We start from the raw sequence: 13,552 nt of genomic DNA, 5'->3' as shown, positions 1-13,552 counted from the left end.
TGAGCCTTTACCCACTGAGATGTTTGAGTATTCCCAGCAGGGAGAAGCAGTGACTGGGTATGCAGTCACTGCATACCATTGTGTCTCCTAAAGATTCATGAACAAACCAACCATCAAACCCAGAGGAGTATAAATAATGCTGAAAAATTCAGACTTTCATTCCCTCCAAAGTGGTGAGGGCTGATTGTGTGAAATTCCGTCTGAAAGAAAAAAACCTTCATTTTTACTATTTATTACAATAAAACTGAAAGCAGCCCACATTGTCTCTGAAATGGGAAGCATGACACAGTCAGTATTACATTTTCTTTCTGGATGCAAGAAAATGACCTTCATAGCTCACTTGAGGCTTTGTCTCTTTAGAGTTATGGGCCATTCCCTTGTTAGTGGTAATAAACTGCATTATATTCCACTTCACAGTGATGGGGTTTTTCTACATAATGCCAGGGAACTTTAAAAAAAAAAAAAAAAGGAAAGAATAAAGGTCAGTGAGTTTCAAAATGTGCTTTATTAAAAGGGATATAAAAGAGAAAGAGCTTGTATCACCTCTCAAATGATATGTGTTATATTAATAAGCCCTTATATTTTAAGCACTATTTGTAAGTGTTGCCACATGTAGTTTGGGATGTTATTATACCGTACTTGAGGGTACCAGATGTTCAGCATGCAGAATGGACTGGGACAAAAATCAGAGAGAGCCATAGAAGGGGTGACTCCTCTGCTGCCGAGCATGGCTGAGACGCTTCACCTTGGCCATCTGAGTCAATGGCAGGTCCCAATATTTCAAGCCCTCCCAAATTTTTGTCTCTGCTTTTAAATAACCCTATCTGAATAGCAGAGACCAGGGCACTGTGTTAGCGCAAGCCAAAAACCCTGTTGATGTTGATGCTGTGCCTTTAAATAACGCTCAGAAACCCCCTTATCTCCCCTCTGCACTTTTGGCCTCCCAACAGGCCTGTAATTAGCACAGATTTTTCACATTCGTGGATAGACTGGAAATTTGGAAGCACTTAATGAAAAAGGTCAGTTACCTTGACCAGGCTGAAATTGCAGTTAGAGGACATTTACTTGCTCCCAAGGCTGGCAGCATACAAATACATGAATATTAACATACTGCACACAAAAATACAAACACTGTGTGTAATGTTTGCAAGGATAGGACCTTGTGTTCAGCATGACTCCAGCCTCAAGGGCTTGCTTGTGCTTTGGGGGAATTTCCTCCTAGACTTGCTAAGGTGGGGTTTGCACACAGTCCCCGATTCTAGAGCTGGATTAGGACATGACTCCAGGTCCAGATTAACTAGCAATCCAGATTACCACCCTCCCATATGATCTGAGCCAAAGACCAGGCCAAGTCATGTATTTCTTTCATGGTATGTCCAGCACTTCGCCCGCCGCAGCTACTGCATTTGGTGGCGGTGCCAAAGCCTGTGTTTCCAATAGGTTTTGTTTTGGGGAGCTAGTTTTGATGGGGAACTAGGTGGTGTTTTGGTTTGGGGTCAGGACCAGGGTCTCAAAGGTTTTGGTTTTATTTTCCTGAAATAAGGAAGTGCAGGAAACACCCCACCTGCAGTCTTGTGGGCTTTGGGGTGAATAAAAAAAATAACACGAATAAAATAACACCCTCTGGATACAGGAAGAAAGTGCCCCTGCAGCAAGGGACTGGCTGGTTTTGCTCCCATGGCATCTTCTGTGATGCCTCTTGTTTGGTATTTGTGGGCTGGAGGATGACAGGAGAGGTCAGAGGAGGCTGCCTCCAAAACCTTACATACAGACTGGAAAGTGATTAAAGGAGTCCTGTGGACACAGAAGATATGTCAAGCATAATATGATTTCCTGTCTCTTCCTGTAGTTCATGAGTTTAATGCAGATTTCTGAGACTACTGGGCAATAAGTGCATAATGTATTTTTATTTATCTGTTTTAATCTCTCAGACTATGCTAAATTATGACAAAAGTAAAATAAGAAACTCACACAGCAAATCCTCTAAACAACTGTTAAGTTAGAAAAGCTCAGATCCTTTTATTTCTGGATCTCTTAGGTGCAGTTAGTACTTAATGGAAGAAGAAGAAAGTCCCTGATAATAATTACCCAGCTTGAATTGAAGCTTATGATCGATAGCAGCAAGGATTCTTACAATAATGTGCAAAGCAACGTGTCCTATACTCATTTAAAAAAAAGAAAAAAGTGTCTTTTAAACAATTATTTTTACTGTGTGTGTTTAATACTAAAAGTGATTATAGCACATTACTCTTCACCTTAATTGTTTGGCAAATGTCATACTGTAAAAGCAAATCCCTCTCTTGCACTTACAGAGTACTGTGGCATTCTTGTACTGCCAGGAAGCCCCTGCAAGATGCTTACCCTCCCCATGGAACAGGTTGTGAGCATTTCATAAACCTTTCCACACCAAGCATCCCTTGGAGATAAGGAAATTATTTTATTCCTACTTCTTTACACCTGGAGAACTGAAGTACAGAAGAAGCCCCAGATCTGTTAGGGTGCTCAGATGCAAAAATCCCCCTGTGACCAAGTTCTAAGTTCATCCCACCTGACTTTCAGGAAATGGCTGACAGGATGGTTGTGCTGGAAGTTTAGTTACCCTTAACAATCAGTTCTCAACCACCAGATCCTTTTGCTGCTTCCTTATCCATCTGTCTGCAGCCGTGAAGCTGGCTTGCCCACCGAGTGCAGAGCTGGATCTCCAGCAATGTATGACCAGATTTCCAAAACATGTCACCACCAATTATTTGAACATCTAGCACTCTTTGAATCTTGTGTTTGTTTGGTTTTGTTTTTAAAAGAAAATGGTCCCTAGCATGTGCACCATGTGTTAATTAGCATGGAAGAAAGACAAGTGTGATGAGCTACTCTTACCTAGGAATAAAGCAGAGCAGAGTAAGACTCACAGCTCAGCAAAGCCAAAGCTCTCAGGGCATAACCAGAACCTCTGTGATAAACTGGATGACAAGGCAGGGACAAGATGGGTATTCTCCAGGACTGGCTTCTCCTCTGTCTGCTTGTGAAGGTGCCAGTGGTGAGACTACACTGATATGGCTACATCACCACTAGGAAAGGGAATTTAGGGCTGTCAGAATTGTTGCATGTGTGAAAGTGCCTGGCTGCAGGTGCTCTTTGCTGTGGTTTGCTGGCATTTATAGAATAGAGCCAATAGAGCTATTGGCATTTCAGGAGATGCCTGATGCCTTGCAAGACTGGGTTCTGGAAATAAGGAATCTACTTTATATCACAGTGACTGTCACCTGCACTCTCTGCTCCACTAAAGTGCATTTATCGTCAGGCTGCATCAAACAAACGGAGTCATAAACTGCACTGTCCCCAGGGCAACTGGATGAATTAAAATCACAGAATGATTTGGGTTGGAAGGGACCTTAAAGATCATCTAGTTCCCACCCCCCTGCCACGGGCAGGGACACCTTCCACTAGCCCAGGTTGCTCACAGCCCCGTCCAACCTGGCCTGGAACACTGCCAGGGAGGGGGCAGCCACAGCTGCTATGGGCAACCTGTGCCAGGGCCTCACCACACCCACAGTAAAGAATTTGTTCCTTATGCCTAATCTAAATCTCCCCTCTTTCAGTTTAGCATCATTACCCCTCATCCTATCCCTACCCTCCCTGATGCAGAGTCCCTCCCCACCTTTCCTGTAGCCCCTTTCAGCACTGGGAGGCCGCTATAAGGTCTCCCTGGAGCCTTCTCTTCTCCAGGCTGAACACCCCCAACTCTCAGCCTGTCCTCACAGGGGAGGTTCTTCAGCCCCCTGAGCATCTTCATGGCCTCCTCTGGACCTGCCCACACCTTCTTGTGCTGGTGCCCCCAGATCTGGACACAGCACTGTACGTGGGGTCTCACAAGAGCAGAGGGGGAGAATCCCCTCCCTCGCCCTGCTGGCCACACTTCTCTGGATGCAGCCCAGCACACGGTTGGCTTTCTGGGCTGCGAGTGCACATTGCTGGCTCACAGGCAGTTTTCCATCCACTAGTAAAGTCCTTCTCCTTGAGGCTGCTCTCAATCCACTCCTCGCCCAGCTTGTATTTGTGCTTGGGGCTGCCCCAACACATGTGCAGGACCTTGCACTTGGCCTTGTTGAACTCCATGAGGTTCACATGGTCCCACCTCTCCAGCCTGTCCAGGTCCCTCTGGATGGCAAATCCCTTCCCTCCAGCGTGTCAGCTGCACCACACAGCTTGGGGTCATCAGTGAACTTGCTGAGGGTGCACTCGATCCCACTGTCTGTGTTGCCAGAGATGTTAAACAGCACTGGTCCCAACACTCTGCCCCCTGAGGATGCCACTCATCACTGCTCTCGACCTGGTCATTGAGCCATTGTCTGCAACTCTTTGAGTTCGACCATCCAGCCAATTCCTTATCCACCAAGTGGTCCATCCATCAAATGCATGTTTCTCCAATGTAGAGACAAGGATGTCATATGGGATAGTGTCAAACACTTTGCACAAGTCCAGTTAGATGATGTCAGTTGTTCTTCCCTTTTCCACCAATGCTGTAACCCCGTCAAAGTATTCTATCATATTTATCAGGCATGATTTGCTCTTAGTGAATCCATGTTGGCTGTCACCAGTTCCTCCTTATTTTCCATGTGTCCTAGCATAGTTTCCAGAAGGATATCCAAGACAACGACAAATGCTGCCAGAGGGTATTGGTGTTGGGCTGCTGGACCTGTGGTCTCTGGCAAAGCCCAAGAAACAGTCTTGTCTCAGGGAGAGTTCAGAGTTATTGTTCTCAGTAACTGAGGGGAACTGGGTTCCTGTTTCCTCTGCCTTTGCTATCAAAGGGGCAGCCAGGCTCTGCAATAAAGTCTGCTGAGTCTCCACACCTTTGAGAATGAAAAGTTTTGTATCTTCAAATTTAACTTTCACAGGTCTTCCCGCCACTGCTCCAAAATTCAGCTAAGTAAAATAGAGATCAAAACATGCAGCAAAATTTTGTGGGTCCTATGCAGCTCCTGCCGAAATCAGCAGTGACAAAACTCCTTGTCATTCCAATGGCACGAGACCAGGCATATAGTTATACATTTTGGCTCTGTGTTGTTGTAATATTCTTTGTGTGTGTCCATTTATGGACGTTTATGGACATTTTATGTTACATAGGCTTATACAGGTATGTACACCTAGGAGAGATGAGCACCTGTTTATCTGCAGGCAGCAAATAGGTGCCTGTGTACATGTATATGTATACTCTGTGTGTGCTGCCAAGATATGGTTAAACTGGTATAAGGCCAGGACTTTGTGAAGTGTGTATCCCCATAGGTGTAGCTAGTCTGCTTTCAAATTGCAGAAGCCAGTTCTAGATCTAAGCTGTAATGGAGACCTTGGATTTATAAGACCTTCTCTCTTGGTGGCTCTTTGTGTAGAATAACAGTGTGATACAAAATCTGAAATTGGTGATGGATTGTTATCTGCTGGTCTGCAAGAATTGCCATCAGGTAAAAGCTCCTTGTACAATGCCATTTTATTTTACAGGTGGGCAGCCATCTGAGGGGAGGCTTTAATTTGAGACAGTCTGTACTTAGCAGCAGCAGTCCAGAGCCCTGCCACATCCTTTCCCTTGCCCTCTTTTGTTCCTTTCTAAAAAATATATATTAGGAGGCCCTTCAAAGGGGAGGAGAAGTCAAGGAGGGTAACCCTGTATCTGTTCACAGTGGCAATGGCTGGCCAGATCTTAGCTGACTGCAGCCTTGTGCTGACAGCCTTGGCAAATGATCCCGTGCCAGGAAACAAAGGAGAGGGGTTTTGGTAGTGCTGCCCTTGGGCACTCAGCCCCCATGGAGGAACTGTGACCCTGTGGAAGGCCAGGAGCAGGCTTTCTGCTTGGGAGAGGAGCAGGAGTTACACATAGGCCCTGATGCTCAAAGAATGACTCAAAATCAGAGCAAGGTGAGCAGTGCGTCTGTTCATACCCAGAAAAAATCCATCCACTGCACCAATGTGAGCTGTACCGAATCGGTCGCTCAGCCACAGCCACCTGTGGCTGCGTGTGCATACACAGAAATTATACTGCCCCATCTCCAGCAACCCCCTTCTCACCTGGTGCACCTCTTCCCTTTCCCCAGACCCATCCTCTCCATTTGCGTATCTCTGTCTCCAAAGAAATCACTAAGAGAGAGATACATTTCTTCTCAGCATCATGCTGACCCCCTTTCTCCTCCCCTCAAGCCCTGAAATTAATTAAATGATGTCACGCTTGATTTTATCTGATTTGGAAGCAATTCATCACCCTTTTGCTGGTTCTATTAGTCTAAGCGATCAGCACATTAATTCATTTGTGAGACTAAGCTCAAGGGTAATTACAGTGAGGAAGCTTAATGCCTAAACGTGTTAATGTCTGTAATCAGAACTATTTTCTCAGTGCAGAACAATTGTTAGACAATTACACTTGGATATGATTGCCCTGGTAGGCAACAGACGCTGTGTCAAGAGGGGAATAGCAGAAGCTTGTTTTGCAAGTAGTGTATTATCAGCAAATTTGACTCTTTGCAATCTCTCTTTTTCTAGATTCTGCACAACACGCCCCTTCCTCAGGTTTTGCATTATTAAATAAGTTGAAAAGTCATCTCTCTCTCTCTTTTTCAGGCTGGGTAGTGTGGGGCACAGAGGAAAATAGACTCCTCTGCTTTTTTCTGACATAAATGTCACAGGCTTTTGCTTCTGGTGTCCTGGTTTATGTCCATGAAGAGGAATAATTAATTTAATTGGCAGCCCTTTGCTTCCCAGTAGACGCATTTTTTTTTTTTTTTTTTCTGTTCAACAATCAGTGCTTTCCAGTCAAAAGATATCTAGGACCATATGAAGTTTAGCATTGAGATTCTCCCTCTTTTGCCCATCTGGAGGTCTCTTTGTTGACATCATGTTGGGGAAGTGTCCTGCCAGAGTAATTCTGGGCTTATTTTGAAGGAGAAGCAGCTGTTGATCGAGGGACCCATAGGGGCAGAGTGGGACCACACAACCATAGCAAGGGGGCACAAAATCTTTCTGGGCAAGTTTGTTTCACAAAATCACAGAATCATCGAGGTTGGAGAAGACCTTGAAGATCATCTAGTCCAACCATTAACCTCACCCTGACAGTTCCCAGCTATACCAGATCCCTCAGAGCTATGTCAGCTTGACTTTTAAACACTTCCAGGGATGGGGACTCCATCACTGCTCTGGGCAGCCCATTCCATCACCTAACAGCCCCTTTTTGTAGTGTCCTTTTGTAGTGAGGGGCCCAAAACTGAACCCAGTCATCAAGGTGCAGCCTCACCAGTGCCGAGTACAGGGGTGAGATCCCTTCCCTGTCCCTGCTGGCCACGCTACTGCTGACACAAGCCAGGATGCCATTGGCCTTCTTGGCCACCTGGGCACACTGCTGGCTCCTGTTCAGCCGGCTGTCAATCACTCCCCCCAGGTCCCTCTCTGACTGGCAGCTCTCCAGCCACTCCTCCCCAAGCCTGTAGCGCTGCTGGGGGTTGTTGTGGCCCAAGGGCAGCCCCCGGCACTTGCCCTCAGTGAAACTCCTCCAGTTGGCCTCAGCCCATGGCTCCAGCCTGTCCAGGTCTCTCTGCAGAGCCTCCCTACCCTCGAGCAGATCAACACTCCCACCCAACCTGGTGTCATCTGCAAACTGACTGAGGGTGCACTCGATCCCCTCATCTAGATCATCAATAAAGATGGTGGCCTGGGGACACCACTCGTGACCGGCTGCCAACTGGATTTAACTCCGTTCACCATGCTTTGGGCCCGGCCATCCAGCCAGTTTTTTACCCAGCAAAACGTGTGCCCATCCAAGCCACAAGCAGCCAGTTTTGCCAGGAGAATCCTGTGGGAAACGGTGTCAAAGGTCTTACTGAAGTCAAGGTAAACAACATCCAAAGCCTTTCCCTCATCCAATAAGCAGGTTGCCCTGTCATAGAAAGAGATCAGGTTTGTCAAGCAGGACCTGCCTTTCATAAACTTTTGCTGACTGGGCCTTTCTTCTTTTTCTCTTCTGACTGAGGTGTCAGTGCCTTTGACCAGAAAGCTTCTAGCTTGATGTCAGGTCTGCTAAATGTGTCTATTTCCTTCATGGCTAGCTCCAGAAGGAAGTGAGGAAACTTACTGCTAAATGTACAGAGTTCAGCTTTTAATAAAAAAGGCACCTGCCCACAGGACTGTACGATCACCCTGCCTAATGCCCAGCAATAACCTCATCTAGACTGTACAGCACATGTGATATACAGTGCTGATGGCTGCTGATAGATGGTCATGGGGGATGAGCAGGCACACCACAGGCTGCGTGGGTGCCGTGCTGCAAAGGGGTTTCAGGGAAAGGTACAGCCCTGGCTCCTGCCTGCGCAGGGTGGGCTGTGGTGGAACCAGTGTTGCTTGGCCATACAGAGGCAGTTACCTTTATGCAGCAGGCAAAGGACGGGAGCATGGCTAGGGGTAGGGATCAGGAGCATAGCAGTGAGCACAACACCATGGGAGGAGCAATCACACCCGCAGTGTGGACCAGGCGAAGGTGGGGGCCACCCAGCACCTGCAACCCAGTGCTGCTGGTTCAGGGCAATTCAGCCTTGTGGGACTGCTGATCCCTTCCCGCCTTATCCCTTCCTACAACTGGTGTGTGGCATTTGCAGGCAGGTTTTGTTCAACCTCTTCTCTCCAGATAGAAGTTCTCCAGAAGCAAGGATGAATTTGCTGCAGTCTCTGTGAGCTGGGTGGTGTGTCCAGGCAGAGGGGTGTCCAGGAGCCCCACAAAGTCATTTCTCTTTCTCCCTGGGCAGCCACAGTGACTTCCACTGTTGCTGAGCAAGTCTGAGCACTTGTGCTTTTCAGCTGGGCAGAGATTTTATTTCCACTCAACCTGGAGGCCCTCCAATGCACAAGGCACTGTACCTTGTAGAAATTCTCATTTGGGGTAATGTCCCATACACTGCTGGTCTTGAAAAAATGCATTTCTTGGTATTTGAAGAAAAGCCTCTAGCTGTGCTGGATTGGCAGTGTCCTCAGAGGCCCCTGTGTTAGTCCTTAGCATCAATCTCAGCCTCCTGCCACAAATGAAGCAGGGGAGGAAATGAGTTTACAGTGATGTGTTTTGCAGACACAGTGAAGCTTGTGCCAGTGACAACCCCAAAAAGAGTTGTCTCCTGAGACGCTTTCAGAAGGCTGTCTACACTCAGAGGAAGGTAAGAATGAATCTAAAGTTTCTGTTGTCATTAGTGGTATAGTTGAAGAACAAATTTTTTTTTTTTTCCTTAAAAGAGCAATCCTCTCTGGTCTCCAGCTGGACTTGCAAAGGGACTGTGGCAGTGACCTCTTCCTGTCTTCACATCTGATTTAGCAGGACAGTTATTAGCACCTCCCTGCTTTCTACAAAACCTAGGATACAAAAAACCCTGCTGGGGTGCCCTCTGGACATCACAGGAACAGGGACGCTCTGTAACAACAACCCTCTCCTGACATCAGGAGAGCAGGGAGGCTCTGCAGGTGGGAAAGACAACATGGCCTGGGCGACTGCAAGCAAGTGCTGTCCCAGCCAATTACTTGCTTCAGTGTGACCCTTTGCCTGTTCAGGCTTGTTTCTAGTCAGTCTTTGTGTTGGATGACTTGGGAGCTTCCCAGGAGAGAGCACCAGTGTGTGCCAAGGGTTTCATACAGTGCCCAGCACGCCAGGGAGAGCAGCCTCATGGGGCCAGGGTGGGAGACCTGCCCAGAGGGCTGTGAGGGCTGCTCCTGCCAAGGGGAGCGGTGCGGCTGGGGCAGGCTGCATGGGGACAAGATAGGCAAATCTCTCCTGCTGAGGCAGCCCGGGGCATGGTGATGGCTGGGTTTTCTGTCTGTCTTCCCATTGGGGTCTTGCTGTAGGTTTGCGAAGGAGTGTGGCACGGCAGGCGGATTTTGACAGAATGGCGTGAAAACTAACACGATATCTCCACTGTTGAATGAGTTAAAAAATAATGAAATTCAGGGCAATCTCACGTCTGTTCTTGCCTAGCTATCAGGTCTGACAATAGGGAATGTAAGCACAATAGGATGTTATGTGGAGAGGTCTGAATTTTGCTTTGTTTCTTCTCCTTTATGCTGGAATACCTTCTCAGCAGTGTAGAAAACCCATTTCTCACCCTTTCACGGTCTCCTGGCAGATCTTTGAATATTAATGCTGTCACCAGCTTCCATGAGTTGAAGTGATCTTTGTGGGGTTGATGAGGGTTGTAGGACACAAGTGATGTTCCTCTGCCTCCCCCTCTCCTGTTCAGGCACCAAGCCAAGCACAGGGCGCTCACCTGCTCTGCAGGGACCCTGGCCTGGGAATCAGGAGATCAGAATTTGTTTGTTGGCTCTGGCACTGGCTTGCTGCAGAAGCTTAGGCAAGGCGTCTTCTCCCATCTTTTGCTGGCCTCATGATCTTAATCCAAAGTCCCTCTGGTCCTTGCTCTTCTGATGAAGTCAAAAGCACGTTAATTCTGTTATTCAGAAAGGCACTGAAGCCTGAGATGGCTGAGGCCATTGGACCATCCGGGGTCTCCAAATTTTCCCTCTGCTCCCCAGGTTGTAAGGAGTAGCAGGAGACATAGCCCGTCCATTTTGTTATGGATTTTACTCCTCAAAATTAGTCCCAAGTTACTGTAGATACCATTTGAAACTATGATATTTGAACAATAGCTTCTAAAATATTCACCTACTCCTCCACATTTTGTCTTTATTAAAAGCTATAGAATATTTCTAATGTGACAGGAAACATGCTTCATTGTTTCTCCACTATATTTGACTGAAATGAAGCTGTTTCCCTGCACAAAGGTACCCACCTCTGAGCAGTTTGCTATTCTGAGCCCTGTTAAATTTGAAGTCTAACTTATTTTAACTATTGTGGTCTCAGAGAGCTACCTTGTGAAGTTCTTCCATGCAATTAAAGCTTGATGGAGTTTTACCCCATTTACCAACAGACACCCAGAACACTATGTGGATTCGAATGAAGTAGAAAATACAATCAGTTGAATCAATTAGGAGATTAATAACTCCATACTCTCTCCCTCATTTGATGGTTAGATGCTTTCTGCCCACAAGAATTCAGTCTCCTTCGCCATCACGTATTTAGCCAGAAGTAATGGGATAACAGATGCAGTAAGAAGGAAAAATTAAATCGCTTAAGAGATCCCAGATGCAGAGATCAGATCCCCGTGCTCCCAGCGAAGCCTGCCGAGCCCTGCTGTGCCCAGCGAGGCTGGCTGCGGTGCTGGGCTGCAAGTTTCACGCCACAGCCCTGTGCCCAGACACAGCTCATCCACCAGCATCCCCCCGTGGGAAGGGATATCTCCCCATGCATTGCTGGGGCAGTGCTGTGCAAAAGCTCTCGGAGGTGTCCATCCCACCTGCAATGTCAAGGGATGGCTGCCTAATGCTCTTCCCACGGATGTGCTGGTCAGGGAGGTCACAGGCAGGTACAAGCCAAGCTGCTGTGTGGATGACTTGAGTGGTGAGGTTTTGCTGAGAACAAACCAGTGCGTATCACCATGATTCAAGAGGTACAAACTTGCTGTTGGTGTTGCCACCCTGGTTGAGATGAAGGGGGTAGAGGCAGGCCTCTGTGATGCCTGGGGTATTGCAGCTTCACAGCCTCAGGGGTTGCAGCCACTGTGCTGCAAAGCAAATAGCTGCCTGTATCGATTTACATTGCAAATGCACAACTATAAGCCACCTGCAAACTTCTTTGCAAATTTATTTGACTGCAAAACCCATCAGAAGAATGAAACTCCTTGCTCGCATATTTCAGTTCCTTTGCCCCTGGTTATGGCTTACAGAACCAAAGAAAACAGGTTTTTGTGGTGCAGGAACAGTAAACTTATTGAAACTGAATTATTTTTCCTTGTCACACAGCAGTGAGTGCTGGAGGATTCCACTGGTGTCGGTACAGAATCACCACTGGGCTAAAAATAGCTGGAGACCACAGGGCTGTGGGGAGAGGAGCGGCAGCGCTCAGCTGGACGCCTGAGGTCTCCTCCAGCCAAAGTGAGCCATCCCTCCCAGCCTCACCGCTATGCACAGCTTCACCCTTACCAAAGCTGCCTTAACAAATCCATCCACATACTGTTCGGTGTGACTTATCGACGTGTCAGTGAGCAAATGTGGGTGTGTTGGTGTGGGCAAGCCAGGACTTGCTGGGTTAGCTTGTTAGCTGCTTCTGCTGCCCTTGAGGACTTGGGGGCCTGCTCAGACCATGGTAACTGTGCTGTGGACCAGCACTGGAAAATTACTCTGTTGTTACTCCTGCCTTCCATCCATGATCATTTTCTCCCTCGTGGTTATAAATACGTTTTAATCAAAATGAGCATGTTTTACTCTTCTCTGTAAACAATGCAAATGCAATGCAAACATGTCACTGTCTGCTGCTTGGTATTTCTGCATAATCTGGCAATCCTGCACAGAGCAGATAAAACGGCAGAGAAAGAAAGTTCTTACCTCATTTCTCTCTTCTGACCAAGACAATACATCTAATGGCAGGACATGCAATCTGTCTGTCCCAGATACACAAACATTTAATCTCTAAATCTGGCTAATATTACTGCTGTTAGGGTCCTGGGAGGCTCAGTTGTCCCCGGTTCCTGCCACAACTTCTGGTTCCAGGTTGGTAGCCGTCACCAGCCCATCAAACACTCTGATTTGAGCAAATCATCAAATTCAGACAAGAAAATATTTCTCCTTTCCTGCTGCCCTGCTGCCTCCTCATTGCCACATCCCTCCTTCCAAAGGCCACATTGCATAGCATGGCAATGGTTCGGTGGATGGCTTGGCTTGTGGGCTAGTGCAGACCTGCATGGATGTGTGTGTGTCCATTTGCTCAGGCTCTCCCAAAACGCCTCGTTCAGGTAACTGACTCACCCTGCTATAGCACGCTCAGCATCTCTTAGAAAGTGTCAATTTACCTTCCTGCAAACCTGGAGCAGAGAGGGAGCAGCCCAACAGCGACAGGCTGGGGGTTTCTGCTGGGTTTCTCCAGGCTGTCGGGGCAGCACATTTGTAAATGGCATTTTACAGACAACGGTGCAGGTGGGGGTGACCTTTGGGTAAGATTGATGGCACTACTCAGCGTTAAGTCATACTAAGTATGTATTAATTAGCTGTAGTTTGTTTTCCTTGGTTTGGCAGGATTCAGGTTTTGCCACAACCCCTTTGAAACATAAAGCAGTGATGTGGCATTCAGCGCAGAGATCAGCTGGGGAGTCCAGACGTGCCACTGGTAAATTAGAAGGTAACAGGGGAAGGAAACAACTCCTCTATGGAAAGCTGCTCCCATACATAGCAGAGGAGGAGCGAAGGGCAGGTCGTTTCCATCTCTGGGTGCCGCTTTGTGCTCCTCAGAGCCAACGTTGTGCAGGACGGGTTGCTGCTGACTGTCGGGGTGTTTGAGTCATAGGGGCCCATTGCAGGCAAACAGGGCTTCGCTGGAGCTGGGTCGTGTTTGCTTTCCAGGTTGCCTTCCCCATGCAAGGCCTTCAGCCATTGTTCAGCTGCTGAGGAGAGCGGGGGCAGTACCGTGGTGCCCAGCCCAACCAGGCTTGCC

The sequence above is a fragment of the Athene noctua genome, chromosome 7, assembly GCF_965140245.1.
Source record: "Athene noctua chromosome 7, bAthNoc1.hap1.1, whole genome shotgun sequence".
Classification (NCBI taxonomy): domain Eukaryota; kingdom Metazoa; phylum Chordata; class Aves; order Strigiformes; family Strigidae; genus Athene; species Athene noctua.
The sequence above is the reverse complement of the archived record's forward strand: the minus strand, read 5'-3'. Positions refer to the sequence as shown.